The sequence below is a fragment of the Dromiciops gliroides genome, chromosome 1 (assembly GCF_019393635.1).
Source record: "Dromiciops gliroides isolate mDroGli1 chromosome 1, mDroGli1.pri, whole genome shotgun sequence".
Classification (NCBI taxonomy): domain Eukaryota; kingdom Metazoa; phylum Chordata; class Mammalia; order Microbiotheria; family Microbiotheriidae; genus Dromiciops; species Dromiciops gliroides.
Window position 1 is genome coordinate 252,139,676 of NC_057861.1, and position 21,452 is coordinate 252,161,127.

Below are 21,452 nucleotides of genomic sequence, written 5' to 3' on the forward strand. Positions count from 1 at the left end.
ATTCTTAAATTTCTTTTGGATTAGCAGAGGTTTATATTGTGTGCTCTTAATTTTTTAATATTAATTGGTATGACAGTTTACAGAGAATTTGTGGGGTTTGCAATAATAACTAATGAAAACAATTTCTTACAGTTCTTCCCAAACTCATCCTGGGATTTTTTTCCATAAATAATTTAACCATGTAGAATATGGGTTGCCACACTTAGAACTGATTATATGGAGCTAAAATTGGAGTGTAACATGGTTACTTTCTCTTTAGAAATGTGAAATACCATTTATTTTGACCTTAGGTAAGGTACTGAAAATGTTTTTTGTAATATAAAGTGATGTGTCTGTCTTCAAATTGTAGAATTGGGAAGAAATGTAGAGTCCCAAAGAAACAAATTTGCCATGATCCTTAAACTAAGAACCAAAGATAAAATGAAAAATATCTCTCATCCTCTTTTCCTCTCTCCCCTTGCACTACTCCCTTCTCCCCTCCTTTCCCCTACCCCTAAACATCTATTTCTTAATTTCTGGGAGTAAGTCTAGATTAAATTATTTCACAGATACCAAAAAAGTATTTTCATTTAATTGTGAATTTTTTAAAGTATTGACTGGTACACATTACAGTCATTCATATAAGACAACACATTCGATTATATAACAAAATAATCTCAAAACCATTTAAGGTCTGGTGAAGAATACTATGGATTTAAAATAATTATTCAATCATACCCTTGAGGATAAAGTCAGCTACTTCTGGCACAGACTGATGAAATAAGACCAGTGAGAAGATGGAGCAATATTTGAAAACCTTGACATAATGCATTATGATGAAATAAGACCAGAATGTAAAAGTTGGGGGAATCTACATTATAACTCTCAATGGTCACCCTCAACTTCCTCTACTTGACAATATTAACATTTTAAAGTATATATGGCATTTTCTACTTGAAAATGCAACATTTATTTGATGATCATAAAAGTCTTGTGAAGTAGAACTAGGGAAAGGACATATGATTTAATTAGTATAGGGAACACCTGGGTAAATAAACTCCTTCTACCAATGGATTTTTCTCTGAAATTTATAGTCTTAGATTGCTACATAGAACAGTAAGAAGTTAAGTGATTTGCCCAAAGTGAAAGTTGAATTGAAGCTCTCTATCAGCTATGCTATGATGTCTCTAGTCTTTTGAAGGAAGGAAAATATTTTACACATTAGGAAACTAAGTCACATCATGAATGTCACCCAACTAGAATTTTAGACTTCTTTCTTCCAGAGTCTCTGTTAAGACTCCCTTCTCAAAACAAGAGAAAGGACAGAACCTTAGGGGTAGAAATAATGGGCATTTGAAATGTATGGTAATTGAGGGTTTTGTCTAGATCAAAACAAAATGTTACATATAATAGTAATAAATAAATGTTGGATTGAATTAATACTAGCTATAGTATTACAGAAATAAATTTAAAGACCAAAGAACTTTTATCTTTTGTCCTAAACTCACCCTCCTCCACACTTCTCTATTTCCATTGAGGATGCTCCCTAAGGTCATTACCTTGAAGTGTCAACTTGACACTCTCCCCCAATCTCTCTATCTAATCAATCAAAAAACATTTATTAACCCCCAACTATGTACCAGGCATTGTGTTAAGCCTCAGCAATTCTAAATCACGAAACATCTCATATGCACTGCTTTCTCTCCACTCACTTGGCTGCCACCCTAAGTCAGGACTTCATCACCCCTCATTAGTTACTCAGTCATAGCAAGTGCTATGCAAGCAAGTGCTATGACTATGAATTAAGAAAAAAATGTTTATAAATGCATAAAATAAAATACATAGGATGGCAAAGGAAACCAATTCTATTGAAATAATTATCTCATCTACCTCTCCATCCATCATCTTACCTATCTATCTGTATTAAACTCTAACACCCCAAGTTAAGAATCCCTGCTCTAGGGTAACATATAATCTCCTCTGTTTAGTTTTTAAAGCCTTCTCATAATCTGGCTCCATTATACTTTTCTAGGTTTATTTTGCTTTACTTTACTATCAAATACTATTAGTTCTGCCTAAACTGGCATACTTAGGGTTCCCCAGGACCAGCAGTCCATATCTTGATAGACACCTTTACAAGAGCTGTCCCTGTTCTAGCTATACACTCCTTTCCCAACTCTTCCTCTTAAAATCCTTATCTTCCTTCTACTCATAAACTCAGTGGGCCTACAGTGGAAAGTCATTCTTGCTCCCCCATTTTGTTAAGGTTTTCTCCTTTCCCTTCCTCAATTAATTTGACATAGACTTATCTGATTACAGATTATATCTATCCCTATCTCACTGGCAGAATGATTTTTTTTTTGTTTTTGTATCCCCAGGGCCTAAAACAATGCCTTGTACACAAAAGATATTAATATAATGTTTGTAGAATTAGATTGTATTGGATTATTCATTACTTAGTGTCTTTGGGAATCCAAGTCAGACCTTCCCCTAAATTTCATTCTATGTCAGAATATATGATAGCAGTTGCTATAAAAGCTCTTTTCCCCCTCATTTTTTATTTTTTCTTTACCCTGATTTGGCACACTATTGGAAAAAACTGGAGACTCGTGCATGTGTATGATTACAAGTAAAAGTTGCAGAGTACACCAGTGTAACATGGAATATACACAGTAAGGTTTTAGTGTGTTTCATACTGAATTTGTCCTCTTCCCATTTTTTGTGTACAAAAATAAGCCATGAGAAAACAAAATTATTTATTGATTTTCTGTTTGACATTGAAAGTAGAATAATGCAATGGCAAATGAAGAAATGAGAAGATGAAAATCAGAGTAAGACCATTAATGTATTGGCAAAGCAATGTATGGAATCATTTAGGTAATAAGACACTTAAAATACAACTATTGGTTATTTGGTTAATTCAAACAAAAATGAATCTCCCTTTGCTTTCTAAAGGAATTAGTTTTGGAACTGAGTGGCATCTGAAAAGTGATCCTATAGTTGAAACAAAATGTGTTAAATATGTCCCGGAAATGATTCAAAACAAAACTCAAACTATTGACATACCCAAACTATGTTGCAAACATAAGCAACCTTCAGGAAAAAGCAGGATTTATTGATTAAGGGTCAAGCCACCCCTGACAATCCAAAGAAAACACAGAGAGCCCATAACAAAGGCAAAAGCAGAAACCCACCAGGCAGAAGCCAAGGCAGAAGTGAAAGGCCCAGAGGCCCAAGGCTCCGTATTCTCACAGAGGCAGCAGTATCACTTTGCCAGTTGACAGGAGTCTTGTGGGCATGCTTATTGGCTCTAGGGACTCTACCATAAGGGTAGTCAAGCACCTCAACAGCATAAACATCAAAGCAGAAGGAAATCAACATTCTATCTATCTCTATGGAATCTGCAAAACCTGCAGAAGAGGAGAAGATGTGGTGGAATCTATGCTTGGTTGGTACCAGCCAGCACACAGGCAAGATGGACTTATTTGATCTCAAAGAAGAGAGTACTGCTGCCTCCAGACAAATGAAGAGCTTCTCACTGTCTTTGAGCTCCTCCATACCAGTAGAGCCTTTATATGCAATCCTTTAGCCATTTGAAGAAATGTCTCTTAATGCCCTCCTCTGAGCTGAGTACTACTGGGGATGCAAAGATGGACTCCTCACAAAGATTCTGCTCCAAGTCAATTCCATGACCAACCTTCATTCCAGAGGACCAGGGGTGAAATATATTGCCTGCCTCCTGTCAGAGGGATCACGATATGAACATTAAGAGATTTTGGACAGAGACTGATGTGGGAATTTTGGCTAGATTAGGGATAGTTGTTTTCAGGGGTTTGTTTTCTTTTTTTTTTTTCCTTTTCAGAGGTAGGAAGGGAGAAGTAGAAGAGAAAAGAGAATTCTGATCAATTAAGAAATAAAAGTATATTATTTTTTTAAAAAACCTTTCAAACTATAAAAAATTCAGTAAATGAATGAATTTGTTTATTGTGGTATTCTAAGAGAGGTAGACCAAAGAGCTTGTTATGTATCAGTTCTGAGAAATGAAAAGGCCAACTTATAGAAATGGATAAGGGGAGAAAGCTATGTCAACCTAAATCTCATCTTTTATGAAGAAGGAGGAATCCCTCTCTCTAAGGTAACCAGTCTAGCAGGTATTCAATCATTAACCTTGTGAGCCAGAATAAAAACTGCAAGTAGAAGTTTCAGACTCTGAACTTAAGAGAACTCTATCAGGCACCTACTTTTCTTTTCACAGATAAGGAATGTTAAAATAGTTAATTATAGTAAATCTGTAAATGGCTGTGCTGAACTTTTCTTATTCCTATGTATTTTACAAAATACATTAGAAATATCCATGTCTGGCAATTTTAAACTTGGGTTTCCTGATTTTAGAAGAAAAGATAATTATTCTGTTTTTGAATTACCCATAATTTCTACTATAGAGCCCCTTCCCCCTTTAAGTACAGTCATTTGTAAATTATGCAAGTTGACTCAGGGACTAAATTATGACATTAGGCTTAATTGTTATTTCCTGCTGCCTCTCTCTTTAATAGGGTGGGCAGGAAAAGAAAAAAAAACAGGGGAAACTATAGGAAAACTTCAGTCAAAGGGGAAAGTCAGTTGCAATTCATTAGAAAAAGGAGATATTTTTAAAGCAATACAGAGATTGTATTGGTTCACTCTGTTCCCCATCATCAATTCTTTCTTCCTCAGCAACCTTTTTCTTTTTGTTGTCCAACCTAAGATCCTCTGACCCTCAACTATATGGAAGAATCTTAAATTAACCACCCAAAGTTTCTCCTTTCCAATACAATCAATGCCTTTTGGTTTTTTCCCCAAAGCCTCCTTGTATATGAAACATGCTGCTAAAAAAGAGGTGCAGGGAGGCTCCCTTCTTCCATATATTTTTGAATAATACACTGCATCTGATGTGGAGAACTTGTAGAGAAGAGAGCAGCTGGAAAAGAAACACAATCCTTTCAGTAAGTGGGACCCATTGAATTCTATTTGGAGATACTCAATGTCCTACGTCCCTGACATTTTTTTAATATTTCCTCTCACATAGTTATAATCTGAATAACAATAGACCAACTAAGAACTTCATAATTTTTTGCTCTTTTTTAGAGTATGAAGAATATATCCCCCTCACACATAGGAAGTGCTCAGTAAATATTTGCTGAAACAAATTGCATTTTCTCTACCATTCTTAAGCAGTAGAAGTTTGAAGAAAAGGGAAAGTGCATATATTATGCTACGTTTCGCAGCACTATTTAAGTCTCTTCCATTCTGATAAATGAAATCAACACACTTCAAATGGCAATTAAAAATAATTTCTCAAGATAAGGTCTATATTTAGCACAGGCTATGCTGCATGTAAGTATTCTACTAGCAAGACCTATGGTTTTGAATATGTACAAGAAAAAACGGTTTATGAATTATACTTTTTAAAATAATGCATTCATTATAGAAATATGCAGTGGTAGAAGACATCAAGAATGCAACTTTATATTTTACAATAGAGAATTTAAGCGGCAAATACATAAACACATGAAATCTTAGTGCTTCTTCATCTAAAAATCTAGATTAAAATTAATGTACTAATCAAATTCTGCCTTTTGTGAACATGAATATGAAAGGATATTTAAAACAATGAAGTATTTGGGGAAGATGTAAGGGGACAGACCTCACCACAAAAAATGTCAACATCAAGAATCTCAGTGCTCACAACAAGGCTTTTATGGCTTTTATGCCATATAAACTCGATACCATAGTAATTGTAGAAGAAAAGCTCAAAAGGAAAGCAAACTAAAAATCATACAAAGAAACAGACCCCAGCACAGTTTAGAACATCCAGTTGATGCAAGCAACAGAAAACAGAGAGACACATTCACATTCCACTTGCTTTATAGTGACAAGTTGTAGCAGCAGAATCAAATGGGAAAACTAAAAGAAAATTAGTTCCAAATCCTCCACAAAGAAAACCTCTTATGTCACAATTGAATCTTAAAAGACAATTTCACTACTTTTATGATTCTACAAGGGCTTTTGGTAAAGACCACATCACTGAGAGAGTCAATTAGATTTGCACACTTAAAACAGGCAGTTAAGCACTTTTGATGTTGAAAATTTTGACTGCTTAGACAAAGGGAATTATCCATTCTCCCTCAAACTTTTGAAGTTTAAGAAATGGAAACACAGAATGTTGCAGGCACAAGCATGAGTGCGTAGCACAAAGTGCAATGCACACTCGAACTTGCTTTTCTCATTGTGTCATTCTAATTGGACATGCTCCTACGGATTTTTATGTAGGCATGTCAAAAGTGTAGTTCTGAAATTTGTTCTCAAGTTTTCTACCAGGTAAAATCTTTGCATTGAAACACCTGTACTTGAAACCTCACCTAAACTAGTGAAACACATTGGTATTCTCATCACAGGTTCCTGCTGTCATTCTACTGCTGGCATGGGACAGTCTTCAACAAGACTTAGAAAAACCTCATTCATCAATATTCCACTCTGGAGGAGCTGACACTTACTGTGAATTCCGCTCTTCAACTTAAATACCAGTGTCTGTGGCAGGCCAATTCTATCATTGCAGATACAGCATCCCTCAGGCGAGGTCCAACCTTTCTCTCGAAGTGCACCCAGGGATTAGTGTGACTTCCCCTAAATTCTCTCCACTGCACAGTAAGAGCTAATCTTTCCTGTATGAAGCAAGAGATGGTGTTGCTATGACAACAGAGCACATTCTAGCAGTGGGACTACTGAGATGAGCTTTAAAAGACACAGTGAAACATGCACTCAGTCTTCCTCTGGGGCTATGGACTCCTTCCTTTAGGATTTAATTCCCCAACAAGTTTACTGACAGACTGGGGTGTTGATTATCTATGTATTTTGCTACAGGGGGATAATTGCTTAAGAAAATCGCTGGGAAATCACAGAATTATTTCACAAAACTGTCCTTCCTGTTCATATAAATTACTGGTTTAAATACACTATATAGTTATTTAAAAGACTGTCCTTTCACTATGCTAAAGCATCATCTTTGCTCTTAGTTTTACTAAGATTTCACTATTAGAAAAGCAAAATCATAAAAGGGTAAGCTTTACTCATATTTTTTCTTTTTCTGTTTATCATCTCTATCCTATCCATTCTAAGGTTATACACACAAACATGAACACATGCACACACACACACACACACACACACGATGCAGCATAGCATCAGTGTTTGAAGTGCTAAGGTTTCGGGCAGTGGGGGAGGGGATGCTGACAAAAGCAAATCCCAGCAGCCACATTTTTCATATTTGTATAAATGAAATAATAACCACAAGAATTGCTATTCATCTAAAAATAAGTAAGACCAAAGAATATTTAATATGAACACAAGTTAATTATGATCAGATCATAATGTATGAAACAATTTTTACATGCTTTTTCCTCAGGTCAATTTTTAGGAGAAATCTTGTAGATGCTTAATCTTATGTTCACATTTGAAAATATGTCATCAAATAATTTTATTTTAATGAGAATTTTATTAATGTTCACATTGATTTTTGTCTGTTAAAGTCCCTCTAAATTAAAATATGGTCTTCCTTTCATACATTATCTCAACAAAAGGAATCAAGATATGTAAAAAAAAACACACAAAAATGTTCTTCACCTCTCAGTGGCAAAGATTTGGCTTAATAAGCCAATGTGAATGAGGTTCTCCCCCATTGATTTAATTTAACCTGTCCTTTTTTAGCCCATCATATCCCCATTATCTTTTCCATTTCTCAATCCTTTATGTCAAGAGCAGGCATTACATATCACCCTTCCCCCACATGAAGCTGAAATGATTGTTCTTTGTGGCTGAATACTGGGGGAGTTATAAAGAAATACAATCTACCTCATCTACATCTTCCTTCACATATTGGGATAGAGAGTAAAACTTTAGAGATCCCCCTATCACTCTGAAGAGAAAGAATCTATAGGTTAAGTTTGATCCAGGTCTTTTGGATTGTTAGATGAGTCACTGAACTGTGTCTGTAATTACCTCTTATGTATCACTCTAAAATGTTTTGAAAAACATTAGTGCATTTAACTAGGATCTCAATATTGCACTGAATGTATTTGCATTTAGAAATTACCAAGTGATGTATAGTGTATTTTTTTCAAGGCATTTTAATAATCTCATTCATTGACACATTTGGGTATTGCCATAACATCTCTGAGGAATTACAGAACATATTTAAGTTTACTATAATTTGAGTCCTGATATATCTCTTAGATATATGCCCACCACATGAATATCCACAGACTTAATACTGACCACATTCTATTCTCAGACACTGATCTGAGGTCACATTCATATACTTTACAAAAATGGTTATATTACCTATTTTCATTTTCTAATTAGAAGTTATCTTTCCCATTTTTATTTTTTACTTATTTTCAAAATCAATGAACCAGAATTTCTGAATCTGAAAGAATCCTCTAACTAAAAAAAACTTATATAAATCATTTCTCGTTCCACTAGGTAATATTTAGGACCTGTTAATCTGTTGACACAATTCAATACATTTTGATTAATAAGTAGGACATGGAGAAATATAATCAAATTAGATCATTCTGTTTTCATGGTAACTTTATCCTCCCAAAGCCCAAATTTCAACCAGCATCTCACCACAAAATTGATCTCAAAAGGTAAAAACAATAGAAAATATTAAACATCTTTGAAAGCTTTGGAAAACATGCATTAATGAAAGTATCATAGTCTTAAATTAGGATGGACAAAATCCTATAAGTTCCATGAGGACAAATGCCATTTATTTCAATGTTTTGCTTTATTTATACACATCTGGAGAATTTGGCTCTGTTGGAGGCACTCTGTTTTAGGAAGGATAAAGAGCAAAACAAGTATTGACTGAAGAAATCCTGTATGTTTGGCCAGAAGAAAAGAAGAATCGAAGGGGAACAGATTTGGGTAAGGGACTGATTAATGAACAGAAAGAAGTAGGAACCAAGTTGGAAAGAACTTACTAACAATTGTAGCTGATTAAAATTGGAATGGACTGATCTAACAGATACTGAGCTCAACCTCCAGTGAAGGTCTTCAACTAGAGAAGGAAATTATCTTTCCCCCCAAATCCAACTCTTCTGGGGCAGCTAGGTGGCGCAGGGAATAGAGCACCAGTCCTGGAGTCAGGAGGACCTGAGTTCAAATCTGACCTCAGATACTTGACACTTATTAGCTGTGTGACCCTGGGCAAGTCACTTAACCCCCTGAACCCCCCAAAAAAGAAAAGAAAAGAAAATCCAACTCTTCTGAACTTTCCTATTACTGTTGAGGACACTATCATCCTTCTATAGTCACTCAGGTTTGCAACCTTAGTTAACCCTTAACTCCATCCTGACTCACTTAACTTCACATATTCAATGAGTCACCATATTTTATCATTTCTCTAATCAAAACATCTCTCAGATATACTCCTTTCTTGTCTTTCACAAAGTGCCCCTTTCTGCCCCAATTTAGAAGTTCATCACCTTTCACCTGGAATATAGCAATGACTTCCTACTTAGTCTCCTTGCCTTATGGCTCTTAATATTCTAATTCATCTTACACACACACACACACACACACACACACACACACACACACACACCAAAATTATTTCCATAAAGCAAAGATCTGACTATATAATCATTTCTTCCTCCTACCTCCCCTCCAAACCATCTAGCAATTCAATAAACTCCAGCGGTTTCTTAATATCTGTAGGATCCCATATGAACTCTTCTCTTTGACATTTCATAGCTCTTTGCAACCTGACTCCTTTCTACATCTCCAATACCCCCATACACATCACTTCCTTCCACACTTTCCATGGTCCGGCTATATTGACCTAGTTGCTATTCTTCACAAATGATGTCCCATTCCTCAAATCCAAGTCTTTGCTTTGGCTGTTGCTCATACCTGGTACACCCTCTGATCACACCCTCTCTCTCCTGGAATCTTTTATTTCCTTCAAAACACAGCTCAAGGACCAGATATTGTTGGCTATCTTTCCTGGTGTGTCCAATGGCATTCAAGATAATCTTGCATTTTATTTGTATATATTTTGTTTACAATATATACATACATTACAATGTAATCCTCTTAAGGGTAAGAACTAATTTGCTTTCATCTTTGTGTTCCCATCACTTTTCTTATTTCATGGAATAAAAAAAAAATCACGTGGTAAATCTCTTAATAAATACTTGATGGCATTAATTGAGGCTGGGTGTCATGGGATATTATAGAGGGGATTCATGTTTCTGGTATGTGGTAGATTAAATAACCTCTGAGCTTACTTCCAACTTTGAGATTCTCTTTTTCCTCGTATCTCTCACATACCATAAGTTTTTCCATTAAATTAAAATTTGATCAACTATATATAGATATATACATATATGTACATATATAAATGTATATGTGTGTATGTATAAATATATAATTTGGCAATTGGAAATTCAATGAAATAAATACTGGGTATGATGGTGGATGGGTATGGCTGTGTCAAGATGTAAAATTTAGACAATATAAGGTCCCTGCCCTCATGAGATACAGTCTACCTCTAGAATTGTAGTATTAATAGTTGGAAAAAGAATCTTACAGATCATCAGCTTCAATTCATTTTTTTTTGGTAGATGAAAATGACTTCTCCAAAGTTTCACAGGTAATAAGCAACATAGTTTTGATTAAACCCAGGCCAAATTCAGTGATCTATACAAGGGCATGAAACAGTTCCATATAACCATAATATAAAATAATACAAGGCAATACATATCAGAGAGGTACTATGTGAGAAATGAAGAGATATAATGATCATTACCAGTAAAGGGAATGTTTTAATATCAAGTGGCTTTTGATCCAGGCTTTAAAGGGTGGGTTGAAACTTAGTATAGAGTGTACCAGTATTGGGGGAGGGAGGGCATTACAGAAAGAGAGTATGAGCAAAAATACAGGAAAGGGGATAGTAGATGAGAGGAAACCAATTAGTCTATCTTGTCTAGAGCATAGATTACACGGAGTAAAGTAGTCTGAGCTAATTTTAGAATAGAAAGGCCATATTAAGGAGACTTTTAATTCTAGGTTAAGGAGTTTGAAATTTCCTCAGTCAGTAATTATTGGTAGCCATTCAAGTGTCTCAAGCAGAAACATGACTTGACCATATGGAAGGTTATCCTGGCATCAATGTGAAAGATGGATTGACATGGGGAGAAAGTGGAGGCTTTTGCAGTGGAGGCTAAGCAGGTAGTAGCAATGGTTTGTACTCCAGTAGTTGGTGGCACTAAGAGCAGAGAAAGAGTTGGAGTTGAAAAGCCAAGGATGCTGTATAAGCATGGTGGGAAAAGAAGGAGTCATCAATGAGATGGAAAAATTCAAAATAACACAGATGTTTCAAACACAGGAGACTAGATAAGTGGAAAGGCCACCAACAGAAATTATAAGAAATATACTGAGGGAGGCAGAGCCAAAATAGTGGAGAGAAGCCAGTGAGTTACCTGAGCTCTCCTTTGGTTCCCTCAAAAAGAACATTAAATCAAGCCTCTGGACAGATTCTGAAACTACAGAACCTACAAAGAGACAGAGAGAAACAGTCTTCCAACCAGAGATAATTTAGAAGACTTCAGGAAAGGTCGGTCTCACTCGGGCAAAAGGGAGACACAGCACACCATAGCGTAGCGCAGCATGGAGGGGGATGGGGCAAGTCACCAGGAAGTTGTAGGCCACAGTCGAGCAGCTGAGGCCCCTAGGTCCTGGCTCAACAAGCTGGTGGTGCAGCAGACCAGTGGTGAAACCCACCAGCACCAGCCAAGAGGGCAGGTTGCCAGCTAGAGGGCCACCCACAGGACAGGCACAACCAGGCGTGGCACTGGGAGCAAGCCCAGGGTGGTGAGAAATCCACAAGCCATAGAGGCCTCAGTGTAGAAAGGCAGTGACACAACCCCTATACCCCAGCACAAGAAGCTTAAAACAAGGACCCTGGTGCCCCCAGAGCAAACCTCAACTTAAAAAAAATAATAAGCAGCAATATGAGTAAGAAACAAAAAAGAGCTCTTACCATTGAGAGCTTCTGTGTTGAAAGGGAAGAGGCAAACACAAACTCAGATGAGGACAATACTCTCAAATTGCCTGCATGTGAAGTCTCAAAAGGGAAGATGAATTGGTCTCAAGAACAAAAAGCCTTCTTGGAAGAGCTCAGAAAGGATTTTCAAAATCAATTGAGAGAGGTAGAAGAGAAAATAGGAAGAGAAATGAAAGCAACACAAGAAAATTATGAAAAAAGAATCAGCAGCTTGGAAAAGGAAGCACAAAGATTGATTGAAGAAAAAATTCCTTAAAAAATTCATTTGGCCAAATGGAAAAAAGGTCCTTAATCTCGCTGAAGAAAACAATTAAAATTGGACAGCTGGAAGATAATGACTCCATGAGACACCAGGAATCAGTCAGACAGAATTAAAAGGATGAAAAAATAGAAGAAAATGTGAAATGCCCCGTTGGAAAGACAACTGGCCTGGAAAACAGATTCAGGAGAGATAATTTGAGAATTACTGGACTGCCTGAAAGCCATGATCAGAAAAAGAGTCTAGGCACAATATTCCAGGAAATTATCAAGGAGAACTGCCTTGATATTATAGAATTAGAGGATAAAATCATCATTGAAAGAATCCACCCATCACCTCCTGAAAGAGACCTGAAAAGGAAAATTCCAAGAAATATTGTAGCCAAACTCCAGAATTATCAGGTTAAGGAGAAAATACTCCAAGCAGCCAGAAAGAAGCAATTTAAATATCATGGAACCACAGTTAGGATTGCTCAGGACCTGGCAGTTTCAACATTAAAGGATCATGAATCTTGGAATATGATATTCCAGAAGGCAAAGGAGCTTGGATTGCAGCCAAAAATGTATTGCCCAGCAAAACTGATCATTCTCTTTCAGGGGAAAAGATAGACATTCAATGAAATTGGGGACTTTCAAGGTTTCCTGATGAAAAGACCAGAACTGAATAGAAAATTCTATCTTAACATACAAGACTCAAGAGAAGTTTAAAAAGGTAAACAGGGGGAAAAAAGAAATATACTGAACCTCTCTCTCTCTTTATATATATATATATATATATGTATATATATATATATATACATATATGTATGTATGTATATATATATACACACACACACACACACACACATATATATATAGACTGAAGCCCATTCATGCCAACTCACCCATGTGGCTTATTCACGGCTTCCCCAAAGTTTGCCACAGTTGATACACCTACCACAATGGAGAGCTTCCTTGCTTTTTCTTGAGGGAAACACTTTGGTTATCTACCTTTTATCTTCTATATGAATGCTATGTCTTAGCCGCTGGTCAAACAATGGCCAATCACTTTTCTTAATACTTTGTTGTGTAGGTCAGTCCTTCAAGGATCAATGGTGGGCACACACTCCACCAGGAAACTTCCTTCAAAGTTGATATAAAAAAGGGGCAGCTAGGTGGCGCAGTGGATAGAGCACCGGCCCTGGAGTCAGGAGTACCTGAGTTCAAATCCGGCCTCAGACACTTAACAATTACTAGCTGTGTGACCTTGGGCAAGTCACTTAACCCCAATTGCCTCACTAAAAAAAAAAAAAAGTTGATATAAAAGCATTACTACTATTTTTGAGTCCAACAATTTAACCACTTCTCCATCTACCTATACATGCTTTTATCTGTATTGTCTAGCCCACATCTCTCCATATTTCCCCGAAAGAATTGTATGAGTTTGTCAAATGCTCAGCTAAAATCTGGGTGATCTACATCTATAGCATCTCTTTTATGTATCAGTCTAATAAACCTGTTTGATAAAGGAGGAAAAAAAGATCAATCTGTCATAACCTGCTGTTAACGGGGCTATGATGGCTCTTACATCCTCTGTGACTATCACCCCCACTTCATATTAGAATGCTTACAACTCAGACTTCACTATTGCACCATATTGTGCCATTTATAAAATTCTATTCCTGCCATCATCTCATTTATGATAAACCTATGATTTGTTCCCATTATTCCTTTAATTCCTCAATGTGTCCCCATCATTTTACGGACATTTACTAACTGTACCTTTAAAAATGAATCAGATGGGGCAGTTAGGTGGTGCAGTGAATGGAGCACCAACCCTGGAGTCAGGAGGACCTGAGTTCAAATTCGGCCTCAGAAACTTAACACTTATTAGCTGTGTGACTCTGGGCAAGTCACTTAACCCCAATTGCCTCACCAAAAAAAAAAAAAAAAAAAAAAAGAATAAGAAGGGGCAGCTAGGTAGCGCAGGGATGAAGCACCATCCCTGGATTCAGGAGGACCTGAATTCAAATTCAGCTTCAGACACTTGACATTTACTAGTTGTGTGACCCTAGGCAAGTCACTTAACCCTCACTGCTCAGCAAAAAAAAAAGAGACAGAGAATGCTGCTAGGAATTGAAGTCAAGCTCATGAACTTATAGTTGCAGGCTTCATTTTCTTTTTCTTTTTTCTAAAATTAGGACAATATATGCCCTTTTCTAGATTGAGGGAACTTCTATTATCTAAGAACTTTCAAAATTCTTCCAATGCCTTTTCAAATCTACCTTAGTTGATTCCTGGAAGACAGGCAAAAGATGCATCATCAAGTCTTTATTTGAAGTTTTTCCAGCTTGGTAAGAACTGTAAAAAGATGCATTCTGCTAGGATAGCCCTTTAGTAGTCAAGTTTTGTCTCCACTATAGGTGAACTCACCATAGGAGAGAAGCAGCTGGCTTTGGATCCAGGAAGACCTGGGTTTAAGGCCTTCATCCAACATAAATTGGCTGTGTGACCCTGGACAAATAATTTAACCTTTCACCATTTCAGGCAATTTTAGGACTCTTAATTGTCAGAGAAATAAAGTTTCTGTAGTGGCAGAGCAAGGTTTCTCATTTGGAAGTTCACTTTTATCAATGATATCAAAGGTCTAATTCCAGTCCCTAAAAGTGAACATTATACACTGTTTTTGTTTTGTTTTCATCACCATGTAGTAATTTTTTTTGGTTAGGCAATTGGGGTTAAGTGACTTGCCCAGGGTCACACAGCTAGTTAAGTGTTAAGTGTCTGAGGCCGGATTTTAACTCAGGTCCTCCTGAATCCAGGGCCAGTGCTCTATCCACTGTGCCACCTAGCTGCCCCAGCATGTAGTAATTCTTAAAAAGAAAAATCTTACTGTATTTTCCAAATAGTTCTAATATTCTAGTCAAATCCTAACTGAGTAATCTCATCATATCTACCTAAATGTTTCCTTTGTTTTATTCCCCATTTTTTCCTCCCATAATAAATATATGGAGGTGGATACTTTAAAATGTTAAGTGCTCCTCCACCTTCATACAGTTCTACTTTATTATAAGACAAAATAAAGAAATAATATCTAACAAAGAACTCTCTTCCTATCAAAATGTATTGGCATTAAAAAAAAACCTCTTGCAAGTCCTATGAACTAATTATTATGGGTCAAGAACATTGCTTTCAGAAATAACTCCAACTCTGCATAGTGGATATTCAAATGTGAGTTATACTTGCTTTCAACTTCATTATGTTTTACTTTATTCTAACAAAAATATGCCAGTTTAAAAAAACCAAATCAGTACCAGGGTCCTGTTGTACCCAACAGCTTTTATTAGCTCTGATGGAACACTTATTTGTATGAAGTCCTATATATTTTATCATATAGCTTCTAAACATCCTTTATTACTATGACCTCCACTTCAGCCCAGTGGTAACCACACATTGTCATGGTCACCATCTCTGCAACACCAACAAATTTTTACTTCTCTCCCTCATTCATCTGTTGATTAACCTATTCTTTGCTCTTATTATTCCTCTAATTCCTCAACCCCTACCTGTTATGTCAGCTAACTACATTCATTCTGCCTTCTCTTGCTTTTTTACCCAGCTGACTCCCATGATCATCCTTTTCCTTTATTTGTTAGCCACCACCCTCATGGCAGTCTATATGTGGATATCCTCAACATTGGGTAAACCCTTAATATCTGACTCCTCCAAAACATCTTCCAGGCTTCAGGGGATGCCTGCAACAAGCCTCAAATTATACAGGACTTCATACATTAGAACACTGGCCCTGAAATCAGTTCAACATTTGTTCAAATTTGACCTTAGACACTTATTTGCTTTGTAGTCCTAGGCATGTCATTTAACCTCTATGTGTCTTAAGTTCCTCATCTGGAAAATGGGGATAATAATACCAATATACTTGTGAGGACCAAATAAGATAATATTTGCACAGTGCCTGCCACACAGTAGGTGTTAGATAAATGCCTGTTCCTTTCCTCATACTAAATCCCCTTTTGCTAAATAAGTAGGTCCCTTTTTGCAGTCACATGTGTCTATGATGATGTTTTTTATGCAATTGTTTTCCTGCAAATAGCTGTTGGTAATAAGATGCAGCTTACTTTAGCACAGTCGGGATGTTGTGAGGATCAAGAGATCATATAGGTAAAACACTTTGCAAATCTTAATTTGTTAGATACTTCATAGGATTTACAGTTCAGAGACACCTTATAAATCACCAAGTCCGAATCCCTACGCTACAATTCACATGAAAAAAAGTGATTTAGTGGAGTGCAAACTCAACATGTTCAAGAAGTCCACTGAAGACTTGGGCTGATTTCTTATAATTTCTCATGAATGTGACATTGGGCTCTTGAAGGTTATGCCAGTAGGCAGGTCCTTCAAAACTTGAAATAATTTAAGTATAGGCTTCATAATACCCAGGATGTCTTTGTACAATAATCAGCTTAGCTAATTTCAGAGAATCTTCCAAATGAGAAAATCTACTATAAACTCAGATTTCCTTTAATTTTAAAATCTAGAAAGTCCAGATGCTAATAACGTTCCATTCTTATCATAGTTTCAGTGATTCTTTAATACATATGGTAATCTACAGTACAGTTTGTGTAAAAAAAACAGCTTTATATACTTAAAAAGCAGTATATTATACTAGAGAAACTAGAATTGGCAATTTCTTGGAAAACAGCAAAAAATCCGAGCCAAGGGAAATGGAATCTAGACTCAGTTCTCCTACTAAATATTTTACATGACCTTGGGCAAGATGTTGAACTTCCCACTGCTTACTCAGCTAATTCACAAAGCTACTTTGAGTATAAATGGGATGATGCATATAAAATGTTCTGGACTCCTCAGAATAAAGGCGTTATATAAATATAAATTATTATTATTCCTGACTCTACCAGTGACTTGCTGTGTGACTTGGATAAAGTCATTGCATTTTTCAGTGTCTCCATTTTCTCATCTGAAAATGGAGATAATATCATTCAATTACCTCAGAGGAATATTGTGAGGCTAATATCTCAAGGGGTTTGAGCTTCCTAGAGAAAACAATTCTGGAACTATCTGGCATTATTACTATTTTGTTATCTAGGAACTACTTGCAGATGTGTTCATAGAAGAAAAAATGATGTGAGTGGATAGAGCACCGGCCCTGGAGTCAGGAGTACCTGAGTTCAAATCTGGCCTCAGACACTTAACACTTACTAGCTGTGTGACCCTGGGCAAGTCACTTAACCCCAATTGCTTCATCAAAAAAAAAAATGATGTGTAGAGAAGAAAGAAATTAAGAGAAGAGAGGGAGAGACTTAAAACATATCTGCATTTCTGCTAATTCTTCAGCAGTTGTGGAGAGTGAATGAAATATTTAATATGATATTAATTTGAATTAAATGTCAATCAGGGTAGTAAATTGAAAGATGTGTTTGCAATGGGGAATGAAGATCACAGGATCATAGATTTCAAGTTGGAAGAGACCTTTCATCTCCTTATTTTACTCAACATCCCATTTTCTCTGTTTTATACTTGAATAAAGTAATAGACCCTCCCTCAGAACCCCTTCACTATAAGACCTAGAACCTTACAAAAAGCATAGTATTGACATTTATAATATGGTGAATGTGATGATGGTGGTATAATTGTGTTTCTCAGTAAACTCAAGAAAATAATTTGCCTGAATAATCATATTTTTTATGTTGTGCTACCCTAGGCACCTCCATAAAATATTGGATAGCCTAGTGAAATAGCAGGCAAATTGATCTCTAACTGCTTTTCATTGGAATGGAGCAAAACCTCAAAGGAAATAGCAATAAACTAGAGAAGAATTTTTGTCAATAAATTATCAATTATAATAGCTTATTTTCCTATGTAAAAGTATGCTACCATGGAAATATATTTTTTGAAATGTCTCTGCCCTTTGAATTTAAAATGGTACTGATGATATTGTTTTGTGCCAAATCCTATTGTGCCAGTGGCTTCACACCACTTAGCACTTAATTGTTCTACAATGGCTTAATGTTTTAGTTTTTTTTTGTTCTGCCTCTCCAGCTAGAAAATAAACTTTCTAGCAGAAGGAAAAGCACTTATTCAGATTATGCTACAAGCCTGACACTGTGCTAGGTGCTAGGGCTACAAATACAAAAAAAGTAAGAGAATTCCTGACCTCTAGCATTTTATATTCCAATAGACTGAGACAAAAATTATAGGGAAATGGAAGCAAGAGAAGAGAGTTTTGAAATGTGGAGTCACAGGGATGGTGAGTTGATGCATAGGACAATTGATTGTGGGGCAGCTAGATGGGTCATTGGATAGAGTGCTGTGCCTGGATTCAAATTCTACCTCAGACACTTATTAGCTATGTGACCCTGGACAAGTCACTTAACCCATGTTTGCCTTAATCCACTGGAGAAGAAAATGACAAATCACTCTAGTATCTTTGCCAAGAAAATTTCACAAACAATATGGTTCATGGTATTGAGAAGGGTCAGACATGACTGAATGACTGAACAGCAACAATTGTTGATTGTGCATGTCCACACCACTCAGAACAAGAGAAAGTTGTTCCTGTATGTTTGGGTAAGGGCTTAAAGGTGAGAGAAATATGTGCAGTAGCAAGAAAATGAAAAAAATGACCTAGGTGGGTGGCTGGATGGAATGTGAAGGTAAAGACCCCCCACCCCACCACAGTTGACCTTGGGAACTGAGGCCAGTTAGATAGGAAGGCTAGATAAATTTGCATATGCTTACTCATCAATAAAGATGACTTGGACGCAGTCCAAATCTGAATGAAATAATTTCCCAAGGGAAACTATTTATGGAGCATGGATTCTGGAGGTTCTATGTAGAGTTAGTGGCTTTCCCAAAAGATAAGTGGTTAAAGGTTATGAACAACATATTTTTTCAAAGAATTACAAATCATTAACAAAATAAATATTACTCTAAATCACTAAGAAAAGTACAAATGAAAATATCTTTGAGGTTTTACCTTACACCCAGCAAATTGATAAAAATAATAAAATGTCGAAATAGACAATATGAGAGAAGTTGCAAAACAAGCATACTATTTCACCTAGAGAATCATTCATATTGCCTATATTTTATTGTATTTTATATCTTTATTAATTTTAAAACAGTAACTTTTTTATTCTTAGTTATCTCAAATATTTTTAAAATGTGGATTGTCATGTATGAACTAATTAATTAGTTGTTTTTTTTTTTAAGTCAGGCAATTGGGGTTAAGTGACTTGCCCAGGGTCACACAGCTATTAAGTGTTATGTGTCTGAGGCCGGATTTGAACTCAGGTACTCCTGACTCCAGGGCCGGTGCTCTATCCACTGTGCCACCTAGCTGTCCCAATTAATTAGTTTTTTATATTTGAGCAAACATTAATTGAATAAAAGATCAAATGAGTTAACATCTGTAAAGCACTTTGCAAATCTCTATATTAATGTTAATGATTTTTGTCACTATTAACATTAACAACAACAATGATAATCAACTAAAAGTATCTGGATTCCTGCAAAACAGTTGATAAATTCTCTAAGGCAATCTTTATGGACAAGAAGAAGAGATGTTGGTTAGATGATGCCACAGCTAGGTGAATTTGTAACTTATTATAATGATTAAGTCTTACAATTAATGATAGCCTACAAGAAAATCTCAGGTAGATCAATAAAGAAATCAATGGTTCTATCTTGTCTTTTTGCTTTTCAACAGGGTGATCAATCATGACTTCATTGAAGGATTAGATGACAGAATTTTCAAAGAAATCTAACACATTGGAAAATAGTATGCAAGACAATGCAATGCAAGCCTGGAATAATGCACTAAATTTAATATTATGAAGTTAAAGAGGAAAATATAAAGTCCAATACTTTATTTTTAAAATGTCAATTACATAAATCAAGTTGAGAATAGGTTGACTGGGATGTCTACATGCCAAACATTCTGTGGTTTCAGCCAAAAAATAATGGTATACTTGACATTTCAAGGATTTTAATTTTTTCTAAGTAATCTTTCTGCCAATAAGGATTGTAACTTATTGTTACTGAATAGATATTCTTTGAGAAAAGACAAATCCCCATGTGCCCAGTCTTAAGAAATGAATATTTCCTAAGTAGATGAATCCTCTTATAATAGATATTTGAACAGCCATGGGGTCCTCGATTACAAAGTCCTCATCTTGGCATAGAAATGATCATCGAAGACTATGTCAACTAGTGATAAACTCTGACAAATCTTGACAACTTGGCAAACATAGGGCAAGCTCAATTGTGCAATGAAATCTTAGGCTACATTAATAAAGACATTTGTCCAAAATGATGGAAGAGATTGTCCTGCCATCTGGTGTCCTGATTAGATCAAATTCATGTTCAAGTCAAGGTGCCGCATTTTAGGAAGGACATCGACAAGAGGAAGCATGTATTCCAAAGAAAGTACATCAAAACTGTCAGAGGATTATAAATCATGTCATAGGAGGGTTTATTGAAAGAACTTGAAAAGAAAATGGAGAATGCTTAAGGATAGTATCATAGCTGTCTTCAAATATTTGAGATGGGTTCATTGGAGAGGTATTTGATTTGTTCTGCTTGACCCCAGAGGAAACAACTAGGAACAAGTGGCAGAAATTGTACAACCACACTTGGGCTTTTTATGAGAAAATGCTTTCAAATAATTATAGTTGCCCAAAAGTGGATGAGCTTTCTCACAGCATAGTGGTTCCTCTGTTACTACAAGTCTTTAAGCAAAAACTACACTACCATTTTGTGTATGTGGCGAGGAGGGGACCATGGAGTAAATATTGAGTAAAGACTCCTAATTGTGTATTGGTTGAACTACATAACCTCTAAAGTTCCTTCTAAAGATGAGATGCTGTGATAGATAGATAGATAGATAGATAGATAGATAGATAGATAGATAGATAGATAGATAGATAGATGGATAGATAGATATAGATACATACAAACATACATACATATATGTGTGTATCTGTCTATCATCTATCTATCCATCTATCTATTTATCTAACATGATTCTTCTAATTCTTTTGTATGGCATATAACATTTAGATTTTTCTTCAATATGAAAGGAAGACTACTA

At 36.0% G+C, this 21,452-nt stretch overlaps 1 protein-coding gene across 6 annotated transcripts in view; it reads right to left on the reverse strand.

Annotated features, from left to right (window-relative positions):
- NOL4 (nucleolar protein 4) overlaps positions 1-21,452 on the reverse strand; it is a 450,254-nt gene that overhangs the window by 196,929 nt on the left and 231,873 nt on the right. Inside the window, exon 1 of one of the 6 annotated variants that reach the window (XM_043978619.1) lies at positions 6,513-6,611. The exons of the other annotated variants lie outside the window; for them this stretch is intronic. The gene's annotated coding sequence lies outside the window, so the exon portion shown is untranslated. Of the gene's footprint in view, positions 1-6,512; positions 6,612-21,452 lie in introns of those variants that run through there. 6 annotated transcript variants of the gene reach the window in all.